Here is a 12,012-nt window from a genome sequence, read left to right as displayed (position 1 = left end):
GAAGCACTGGAAAGACCACATTCATTTGTATTTATCGATGAAGCTGGATTTAACCTTGCCAAAACACGGCGCAGAGGAAGGAATGTTATAGGTTCCAGGCCAAAGGGGGGGAAAAATCCCCATGTGTGCTGCAATGGCCAATGATGGTTTGCTTCTCAACACACCACTCTGGCCCATACAACACAGAAAGGCTTATAGCTTTCCTAGAACAGCTCTATGCTCAGCTAGTGCCAGCAGAACAGGGGGAGCCAGTAAGAAACCCCCAAGTTTTTGTCATAGTTTGCGATAACGTTGCTTTTTACCACTCTGCAGCTGTCACAGATTGGTTTGCAGCACATAACATATTTATGGTTTTGTACCTGCCTGCATATTCACCCTTCCTCAACCCAATAGAGGAGTTTTTCTCTGCCTGGAGGTGGAAAGTGTTTGGTCACCACCCACATGACCAAATGTCTCTTTTGGAAGCCATGCGTGCCGGATGTGAGGACACGAGTCCAGAGGACTGCCAGGGATGGATAAGGCACTCCAGAAGGTTCTTCCCCAGGTGCATGGCAAGAGAAAACATTAGATGTGATGTTGAAGAAAACCTGTGGCCTGATGCTAGAGAGAGGCAGGATTAGCCCCTCAATTATTTGTTCGAATTACAGTATGTACTTTTAGTTTCTACCTTTTTTTCTCATTACTGTAATTCCGTAAATTACTACAGACTATTGAAGCAAACTGCTAATTTTCATTTACCTTAAAGAATTGTTATGTTCTAAAAAAATATATAAATCATGTGAAAGAATGTCACTCTTTTCTTTGAAGAAAATATTACTTTGTATGAAGTCACTGAAATTGTTCAAACTGTAAAGATGAAAAGTTTGTATTTTCTGTATTGGTGTTTGATGCTAGTGTTTTTACTCTCAGTGTGTTCTGAGAGACAGTGTGTGTTATCTCAGTGAGGGTTGTGCATAGTGTTTGGCTGCACTGAGCGTGTTTTGAGCCATGTGTTAAGAGTTGTGTTGCTTGGAATGAGTTTTGCAGGTGATGTGAACTGTTTAGCTCAGGTGACTGTTGGTAGTGCAGACTGTAGTTAAGAGTTTTGCACATGTGACTCCAGTTGTGCCCACTGTCGTTTAGCAATCGAAAAAAACTGTAAGACATGATGGTCAGGCAATGTGGAAAATTAAGAACTTTTAAAGTTTCTTCAAGTGCAGTCGCAAAAACCATGAAGCGCTATGATGAAACTGGAAATTGCAATCCAAATAAATGCTTCGGAGTTCAAGTAACACACACATCTCAACACCAACTGTCCAGAGGTGTAACGGTTCTCGTCTGTCAAAAGAGAAGCGGACCAAAATGCAGCGTGGTGGTTATTCATGTTCTTTAATAAATGAACTAGACATGAAATAACGAACAAAACAAAGAACGAACGTGAAAACCTATACAGCCTATCTGGTGAAAACAGAGACAAGAACAATCACCCACGAAACACTCAAAGAATATGGCTACCTAAATATGGTTCCCAATCAGAGACAACGATAAACACCTGCCTCTGATTGAGAACCACTCCAGACAGCCATATACTATGCTAGATACCCCCACTAAACCACACACCCAATACCTAACAAAACCCCAAGACAAAACACACCACAATAAACCCATGTCACACCCTGGCCTGACCAAATAAATAAAGACAAACACAATATATTACGACCAGGGCGTGACAAGAGACTGCGTGAATCAGGCCTTCATGGTTGAATTGCTTCAAAGAAACCACTACTAAAAGGACACCAATAAGAAAGAAGATTTTATTGAATTTCCAAAACATATAATATACTTGCGCTGAAGCCGCTCAACAACTACATCACATCAATCATCCAACAGACGCCCATTTAGAGCGACACATAGAAACATCCAGGGTCAACGCCCTAACCAAGGGCACATTGACAGATCTCCCACCAGGCCAAAAGATGTGAACCCTAACCTTCCAACATCCCCCCACAGTTCCCCAAAAGCTGTCCCTCAACCATCTGAGTCCCCTCCCACAGTCCCCCCCATGAAAAAATGTAATACAATTAATTCCATTCCCCACCCCAAAGAACCCCACCCCCCCAAAGCACCAACAACCAAGAAAATTAACTAAAGAGAGAAAAGACAAAAGAAAACAGCAAACAACCAAAGAAAAAAAGGACATCAAGGACAACTAAAATTATAACAGCAAAATCAACTGTATATTTTGAGTGCACATCTGGCACTATTACGTGTGTATGTGTGTATTTGAATGAGAGTGTGTGTATATGCATGTGTATAAACACCTGCACATCAGCCTCAGGCAAACCGGCATTAGCTGTAAAAGCACTGCCCGTCAGTGTCATTCAAACTCACTTTTTATCATGTTTTATTTTGATTTATCTTTGACCATCATTCAATCTCCCGCAAAGCAACTCCACATCCCAACCCTCAGCCCATTCCACCTATCTCTGCTTGCCACCCTCTTCAGAATTCTACACAGAAGAAGAGACTTACTTAGGCCAAGAAACACAAGAAATGGACATTAGACCTGTGGAAATCTGTCCTTTGGTCTGATGAGTCCAAATTTGAGATTTTTGGTTCCAACTGCATTGTCTTTGTGAGACAAAGAGTCGGTGAACGGATGATCTCCGCATGTGTGGTTCCCACAGAGAAGCATGGTGGTGGTGGTGTGATGGTGCTCTGGCTGGACCACTCAAGGACATGCAGAGACTTGTCCCAAAGCCACTCCCGCATTGTCTTGGCTGTGTGCTTAGGGTCGTTGTCCTGTTGGAAGGTGAACCTTCGCCCCAGTCTGAGATACTGAGTGCTCTGGAGCAGGTTTTCATCAAGGATCCCTCTGTACTTTGTTTCGTTCATCTATCCCTTGATCCTGACTAGTCTCCCAGTCCCTCCTGCTGAAAAACATCCCCACTGCATGATGCTGCTAAAAAACAATTAATCAATCTTAACATAATTAATAGTTAAACTAGTAATATCATCAACTATGTGAAGTTATCTAGCTTGTCCTGCGTTACATATAATCGACGCGGTGCCTGTTAATTTAACGAGCGCATTTGAAAAAAGCACTGTCGTTGCACAAATGTGTACCTAACCATAAACATCAATGCCTTTCTTTAAATCAACACACAAGTATATATTTTTAAACCACTTCTCTTACGTTCTGTGCAAGCAGAGTCGGGGTATATGCAGCAGTTTGGGCTGCCTGGCTCATTGCGAACTGTGTGAAGACCATTTCTTCCTAACAAAGACCGTAATTAATTTGCCAGAATTAATGATTACATGATTATGACATAACATTGAAGGTTGTGCAATGTAACAGCAATATTTAGACTTAGGGATGCCACACGTCAGATAAAATACGGAACGGTTCCGTATTTCACTGAAAGAATAAACGTTTATTCTTTAGAAATGATAGTTTCTGGATTTGACCATATTAATGACCTAAGGCTGGTATTTCCGTGTGTTCTTAAATTATAATTAAGTCTATGATTTGATAGAGCAGTCTGACTGAGCCGTGGTAGGCAGCAGCAGGCTCGTAAGCATTCATTCAAACAGCACTTTCCTGCATTTGCCAGCAGCTCTTCGCTGTGCTTCAAGCATTGCGCTGTTTATGTCTTCAAGCCTGTCAACTCCCGAGATTAGGCTGGCAATACTATAGTGCAACCTAAAACTTCTTACCTGGGAATCTTGAAGACTCATATTAAGAACCACCAGCTTTCATATGTTCTCATGTTCTGAACAAGGAACTGAAACGTTAGCTTTTTTGCATGGAAAATATTGCACTTTTGCTTTCTTCTCCAACACTTTGTTTTTGCATTATTTAAACCAAATTGAACATGTTTCATTATTTATTTGAGACTAAATTGATTTTAGTGATGTATTATATTTAGATAAATAAAAGTGTTCATTCAGTATTGCTGTAATTGTCATTATTACAAATATTTTTTTTAAATTGGCAGATTAATTGGTATCGGTTTTTTTTGGTCCTCCAATAATCGGTATCGGTGTTGAAAAATCATAATCGGTCGACCTCTTGTCCTGGTGCATATTATTTGTTAAACTTTTAAATTAACGTGGCCTCCGGAGTGCCGCAGTGGTCTAAGGCACTGCATTGCAGTACTAGCTGTTCCACTATAGATTCTGTGTTCAAGTCCAGGCTCTGTAGCAGCCGACCGGGAGACCCATGGGATGGGCGCACAATTGGCACAGCGTCGTCCGGGTTAGGGGAGGGTTTGGCCAGCAGGGATGTCCTTGTCTCATCGCACACTAGCGACTCCTGTGGCGAGCCGGGCGCAGTGCACGCTGACATGGTCCTCTGACACATTGGTGTGTCTGGCTTCCGGGTTAAGTGGGCATTGTGTCAAGAAGCAGTGCGGCTTGGTTGGCTTGTGTTTCAGAGGACGCACTATGACTTAAGAACAATATGACTATTTAAAAACCAGACCAGATCTAGCCTTTTGTGACTGTAATCCCACTATAGCTAAATCAGGCTAAGGGCAACTGAGCCGCTTACTATGAGGGAAGCCCTAAAGTCCACGGCACGCAATGCAACCTTCAGCTTCACTTCTCCATCATTTCGAACAATTAACAATTACCGTGATATGCAGTCGTTTAACTTACTTCAGTTAAATTCACTGACTAAATCTCTGTAAAATAAGAGAGTCTGCTAAATGACTAAAATGTCCATTTAAACTGATGGCAAACACAGTAGATAGTTGGAAGGGCTACTAAGATGAAAGTTTCTGTGGAAAACTGTCATGGGAAAACTACAGTATGTCTGAATAAAAGGTAATTGAGTTGCTGTATTGGAGACCAGCAAATATCCTCCACAGCACTTTAATCAAAAGGGTTCTGAGAAGCAGGTCAGGCAAGCTTTTCAAAGACAGACCACTTGAGCCATGACATCAGCTCTTCTTCTAAAGCAGGAGAGGGAGAAAGAGAGAGAGAGAGAGAGACACAAAGGAAGAGTGAATGGGCAAGAAAGGGACATAGAAAGGAAGAGAGTTGGAGAGAAGAGGTAATAAAATAGAGAGCAAGTGAAAAGAGGGAGAGAGAATGTGCGACCCCTGTTCTGTTCTTTCGGGAGAAACCGTATCGCATTCTCCAAATCCCAGATGGCCCGCCTAGATCCTGCACCACTCCCCTCAGTAACTCTAACTGGCAGGTAGCAGGTGCAGCCACATAGCTGTAGAGGCAGGACACTAACGCCATCCCTCCCTGGGAAATCAATCAAGTGAAAATGCGATGATTGGCTCATTAATGTATGGTTATATTTAAGCCGTCCCACCCTGGGAAATCAATCAAGTGTAAATGCGATGATTGTCTCATTAATGTATGGTTATATTTAAGCCGTCCCTCCGGACTGTTTATTGGCTAGCTCGTCTTAGTGACATCCATTCAAACGCCAAGTTGCCAACTGTTGAGTCCCATTATGAGTTTCATTGGACGAGGTTGGATTTCTCTCGTTGACACACAAACACACATTACAAAGTAGTTTCCAAATACACACACCTACATCCAGAATTACACACAAACCCACACACTGACACTTCTGCAAACACACACCCCAGACTCGCTCGCAGGTACCACGGTATGCGGTTCCGTAGTGATAGCATTACACAATATCATTCAAAACCAATCGGAACTGAACAGGAAGAAGGGAAGGCATGAAATTGAGTGTGTGTGTGTGTGTACGTGCATATGTGTGTCTAAATGACGAGACTGACAACAGGAAGTCACCACCGGCCTTTCACTTTTTCTCATTATGTCATCCCTTTATTTGTGGGTGGGACCGAGTTACAGTTTTTTTTTAAAAGGGATTCAATTCTCTTGAACATTTCCTGTCAGATCGCTGGGCATGAGTGAGCTCACTGAGCTACTGTATGTCAGACACGGTAGTCTTTTCCACAGCCACCGTATGGTGTCTGACTTAGAACAGCTGAACTGTCATGTGGGCTATTTATGTGACAGAATTCATTTCACTTAATTGAATAGGCCATGAAGTGCCATCAACTTTCTTCAAAATAAAAAATTTGAATGTAAAACAAGTCATTTATTTTGTGCTACTGCATATAACAAATACAATTGATCAGCTAATGTGATGCAAAACCCCCTGAGGAAGGCACAGTGATGCCGAAACGTTGGTAAATACCCATTAAATTGCTGGGAATTTATACATGGAGTGTGCGACTTTCTTAATTTTGATGGTTATGTTTTGCATAAACTGACATCATACGACCACCTTCAGGCTGATAATTATTATAATTTTAAGACTAATCAATAATTGCCTACTATGGCAAATGTTAAGACTGATTGCCATTGTTGAAGGGCATAGCAGTGAGTGAAGGAAGTGAAACCCCAGTAATGCTGCAACAATTGGCCAGGGTAATCTTCTTAATGTGCACTAAGCCTTTTATGCCCATGCAGTGGGGATGGTGTAATGACGCGAGTCCATTCTGCTAGAGCCCAGTGAGTGAAGGGAGGTTAATGAGCATTTGAATCCAAAGAATGGGATTTTCTTCAGTGAAAGTGAATGGGTGATAACAAATTAAAATCAATTTTATCACTGTATTAATTTTAAAATGTTCAAAGGAAGAGGGAAGAAGAGGGCATTATTTGGTAAGTATGAAAACTGGAGAAAACATAACTTAATTTACTCAATGTCCGGTTTTCCAAGTAGGCTATTGAGTGAAATGATTATCTCCTACACAACTTACAAAGTAAACATGGATGGTGTTGATTGCTGGCTTGGCTAATGATCACCTGGTCCAGGGTTTCCCAAACTCAGGCCTGGGCACACCAGCACCCTGGGTGCATGGATTGGTTTTTGCCCTAGCACTAACACCACTGATTCAAATAACCAACTCATCATCAAGCTTTGGCAACTTGGGGTTCAACAGGGGTTATTCTAATAGCTTTAAAGTTCTTTGAAGAACCTTAGGGTTCTTGGCACTGAACATTGTCCCCAAAAGGTTCTTCCATGGGAGGTGGGATTCATTGAGGATCCTCCTTAGTTGGTGGGGGTTCTTGGGGGAAACTAACACACTCGAGGATATACCCATTATATTTGGGGCTATGTGGGAATTTCTCATATTTGGATTTTTTAATTCTGCTTTGCCACTAAGAAACACAATAAACACTGACAACTCAAATGTTATTGTTATATGTAGCATTATTACTATTAAGGGGTAGTTTAAAAAAATGACCCAAAAAGGTTATTCGAGGAACCATTAAAAGGGGTTCACCCACAGTTTTCATTTGAAGAAACCCTAAAGCATACTCCAGGAACCTTTTCTTTTTAGAGTGTAGGGCAAAAATATAAACATTTACACCCAGGGGCAACATGGTCTCAGAGCATTTTGTAATATTCTGTATGCAAATCTGAGACCTTTCAATTAGTATGATACCATACAAAAAGTATTATATGTATTAATTTGTGGATGTCCATCCCCCACCCCATTATGTTACGAAATACAATTTGTATTATATGTTACGAATTTGCAAACGTATGATATCTTCAGAACTCTAGCTTAGCTAGGCTATGCGCTCACCCATCCAACATACTTTCAATTTTGCCTTAAGTAACCATCTGTTTTATGTAACCATAACAAACGTAACATATTACACTAATTTGAGTGTGCCGGGTTTACATTTACTATGTTACGTCTAATCTATGAGACCAGGCTGCCAGCGGGTGCACCGGGACCGAGTTTGGGAAACACACAAGCAAGAACAGTGCAACAATGTCATTATTGTATTCGACAAGAAATCCACTTTTCTACTCACAACCCCCTGGGCCAGTCTCCACTAATGACAGTTTAATGATGGTCTTTGTCTAATTGTTATGTTAATTAACGTGGAAAAATATTGGCGCATCAACTCGAGAGCATCCTTTCTTGTTCAAGAAGGTTACGCTCGACTGGGTTACCGTAAACCTTCTTATTCATTGCCAAGAACTGGCAACACCGGTTCATTGGAATGCGGTCAAACCCACTTAGATCGAATTGAAGTCGAGTCGTGTTATCGAGAAGTTGACAAGGAGAAACTCGCCATAATAAAAGCTCCAATTTGTTGTTCAAATGATGTTTTATAAATATGCTACAATATAGAAAATGTATTGGGATACGTAACAACAACTATTCTGCTATGGCAGAGGACATTTAGGCTAAGCATCCGCACTGTTGTTTTCGTGAATGCATTCCCAAATAAACAAACCGCAAAACACGATGTTCCATTAATGTTGCCTTAATTTGAACATTGGCAACATTGTAGACTTTTCTCAGGATATTGGATAATGTTTTGTCTATGATATGAAACTATGTATATAACCTAGCTACAATATCAGATGTGCGCTAATTGCAGTAGCGGTAGCTTGCAGTGGCTGTTGCAACATTGCTTACCTCAAAGCGAACGCGGAGACATCTGAAAGAAATTCGCTCTGCAACAAAATACTGTATCACCCTCGTCGACAGGAGCCTGCTTGGCCGGTATTAAAGTCCATACACATCTGAGATGAGACGGGAAAATGGGCCGCGTATACGCAGAATTACGAATGACGCCGCACACCTGCCTCAACGTCCTCAATTGGCTCGGTCCAATTTCAAATTAGCAAACGGCGCATGGACGTTGCTACTACACCGTGCACGGGCAGGCAAAAGCAAGGCAACACCCTTTCTCCCGGGTCACTTGCTCTCATTCGGAGCTATGGAGATAGCGTTGCAGTAAAACTGTCCCTTTACTCCTGACAAAACGCCGTCTCACCACGACAACACCTCTTGACTGAAGAGGGGCTAGCTGAAGAGAAGGAGACGAGAGCTCACATTGTTCCCGCATGATCGGTGCGCGTAGCGACGCGGCTGGGTGCCGCCAATCTGACAGCCCAGGAACAGCTCGCGTTTATCAGATATCATCCAATGGCTCGAGCCTGCCTCCTTGTTACCCAGGGAAAGGGCGGTTGTATGCGAGGATGATGCTGTATGCTGTGTTCTCCTCCACGTGTAAAATGGCCTAGTGCAGTAGCCTATGGTGCAGTTCATTGGTCCCTCCCGTAGTCATGGCAACGACCCAGGTTCAATTATGTGCTCTTCTGGGAGGATGGAGATGAGAGATGTGCAGGTCACCTATAACAGGGCAAAGTGTCATTCCCCTACCTCTGCATATAGTTTGCAGAAGACCTTCACATGTGCTTACAATGCAGTGGCCTATCTTGGAGCCTGTAGCCTATATGGCCTGTTTCTCTGCACTACTAGTTAGGATGCACAATAAGCCTGCAGTGTAAGATCCATTGTTAGGCAAATATATAACTTTATCTTCTGCAGGTGCGCTATCAAGAGTTGCATTTTATCAGGCATTGCAAACACACACCCATATCGTATCACCATAGCCATCAAAGTATACCAACAATATTACATGCTGTACACACAGTGAGTATTGAAAGCATGATATAGCCTAACACACACACCACACACACACCACTGAATTATTCAGATGAAGTGTAAGGGGGTTGCCCATGACCCATATAGATGTCCTCTGTGGTTCCTGGTCATGGCAGTGGAAAGCACATTGCTTTGAGAGCAGGATTGACACATGCTGCATACACACAGTGGAAGCTTCATACTCACTACCATAACCTCAGTCACGGTCCAAATGTCTTTGAAAGCTATATGCTCTGAATTAAATACGATACTCCCTGTGAAACATTGGGCATAATTTTTGTGAAGTGTTTCAAAGTGAAATTGTACATTTCAGAAAACATTTTTTGGATACGAGTGTCTGTGACCAAATAGCTATCGAAACCCAGGCTTCCCAACCAGCTCAAGAAGGAAAGATGACAACTTCATCAGTCGCTATACTCTGCCAGCCTTCGATACATCACTCTGGGCCATTCAAGTGATAGAGATGACCTCAACTCCACAGTGATTCATATTTGATACTGGTGGTCATCTATGAACATTTGAAGAACGATCTTGCCTTAAATGGCCATGTACTCTTATAATCTCCACCCGGCACAGCCAGAAAAGGACTGGCCACCCCCCAGAACCTGGTTCCTCTCTAGGTTTCTTCCTACACTGTAAAACTTTTCCCTGTAAATTTACAGCATTATACTGGCACCACAGTTGCCAGTTTAATACGGTAATTTTGCTTTACAGCAGTGATTCTGTAATAGTTTACAGTATTTTCCATAATATTAAAAAATATTACAGCATTCCTGCTGTAAATTTACAGCAAGGATGCTGTAATATGTTTTACAATAAGGAAAATCATGCTATAAACTATACTACATCGTCACTGCTGTAAAGCAAAATGACAGTATTAAACTGGCAACTGTGGTGCCAGTATAATACTTTAAATTTACAGGAAAATACATACAGTAATATACAATTATTTTACAGTACCAAGCAGCATTGCAGGTTGTCTTTAGAAGACAGCTCGCTGAAATGTAATATTGTAAGAAAAACAATATGTGTACAAATATATATTTATCCAATTTCACCACATGAATTGCACTTAAACCACAAAGAACAACATTTGAAAAGAGCAACATTACAACTCCAGATAGTAGGGGAGAGAGATAGTGATAAGAACATTGACAAATACTAGCAAATAATGTCCTTCACCATACACAAACTAAGACATCAGAATAGGTCATTCTTGAAAATACAGGATATGTAAGAAAAAAAAAATCTAAACAGATCAATGAAAAATTGGAAAACAACAGTTGAACAGGGAGAAATCTTTACAAAAAACTATAACAAGAACTGCTTGCCTGCCTGTCTTTGAGAGAGAAATGAGAAAAAGAGATCAAGAAAGAAAGAGGCTGAGAGAGAAAGATGGATAGAGAGGAGCGAGCAGGGCTAGACTGGAGCCAGAGTAGCATGCTACCGCAAGCCAATACGGGCTCCGGGATGGCACAAGCAGGTCATTTGCTGACCCAACCCGCATGGCAGGATTTCTGAGAGAATGAGAGCTGCAAACAAGTCTCAAATAAATCTCGGTGGCGTGCAGGTTATCACCCCAATCTTCAAAACTCTGATCCTCCTTAGAGAGAGAGATTGCTATTACTATCAATACTACTGCTATTAATACCACTATCAATACTACTACTATTACTACCACTACTAATATTACCATCACTACTACTACCACTACTAATATTACCATCACTACTACTATCAATACTACCACTATTAATACTACTACTACTACTCGCTAGGTAAAAAGGCTATTACAACTGACAAATAAAGTTTGTGTTCATCAGGTGTGTGTGTGTGTGTGTTTGTGTACTTACATGTTGGAGTTTTTCCACTCAAACTCCGTCAGGTCTGCGAGAAAGCATGTAACACGTGGGTCAATTGGCAACGGCTTCCTCTGAGCGACCTTTCCGGTCTTGCGGATCACTCCTGCTTTCACTGTGCATTTGGTTCCTTCAGGGCTTATTCGAACCAGGAACCTGTACAACCAAATATAGAATAGATTAAATCAGTTGAGGCATTGAAAAAATAAAAATAAATACCATTGCAATGTAACTAAGAAATGCTAAATGTAAGTGTTGGATCAATGAATGTTCAATGCTTACCTCTGTATCAGCTCCAAGGTTGCAGAAGCTGATTCCTGGTATTCTATGTTAAAAACCTAGAGAGGGCAGCAGCAAAGTTGGACTCACTGTCCAAAACACAGACCACGCTCCCCTCGATCGACACAATCCATTTTGAGGAAACCAATAGAGTATTTCCTGAAATACACAAATGTAAGGTTGTTAGTGTATACTTACTAGACATCTCCAGTAGAGGTCAACCGATTATAATTTTTCAACGTTGATACTGATACCGATTATTGGAGGACCAAACAAGCCGATACCGATTAATCGGCCAATTTTTTTATTTTAATTGTAATAATGACAATTACAACAATACTGAATGAACACATATTTTAACTTAATATAATACATCAATTTAGCCTCGAATAAATAATGAAACTGTAACGGTTTTCTTCTGG

General features: G+C 41.3%; 1 protein-coding gene and 1 long non-coding RNA gene across 2 annotated transcripts in view; both read right to left on the bottom strand.

Annotated features, from left to right (window-relative positions):
* sorbs2a (sorbin and SH3 domain containing 2a) overlaps positions 1 to 8,875 on the bottom strand; it is a 105,035-nt gene extending 96,160 nt beyond the window's left edge. Inside the window, exon 1 of the mRNA XM_064926175.1 lies at positions 8,418 to 8,875. The gene's annotated coding sequence lies outside the window, so the exon portion shown is untranslated. The remainder of the gene's footprint in view (positions 1 to 8,417) is intronic.
* Positions 8,876 to 10,572: 1,697 nt separating this feature from the next.
* LOC135506514 (uncharacterized) lies at positions 10,573 to 11,716 on the bottom strand. The gene is made up of 3 exons (XR_010450529.1): positions 11,594 to 11,716; positions 11,306 to 11,467; positions 10,573 to 11,055 (listed from the first exon to the last, which is right to left on the bottom strand). It is a non-coding gene; the product is annotated as an uncharacterized LOC135506514 (long non-coding RNA).
* Between the last annotated feature and the right edge of the window lie 296 nt (positions 11,717 to 12,012).

This window comes from Oncorhynchus masou, chromosome 20 (genome assembly GCF_036934945.1).
Source record: "Oncorhynchus masou masou isolate Uvic2021 chromosome 20, UVic_Omas_1.1, whole genome shotgun sequence".
Lineage (NCBI taxonomy): Eukaryota > Metazoa > Chordata > Actinopteri > Salmoniformes > Salmonidae > Oncorhynchus > Oncorhynchus masou.
This window is presented reverse-complemented; position numbering and strand designations above follow the sequence as displayed.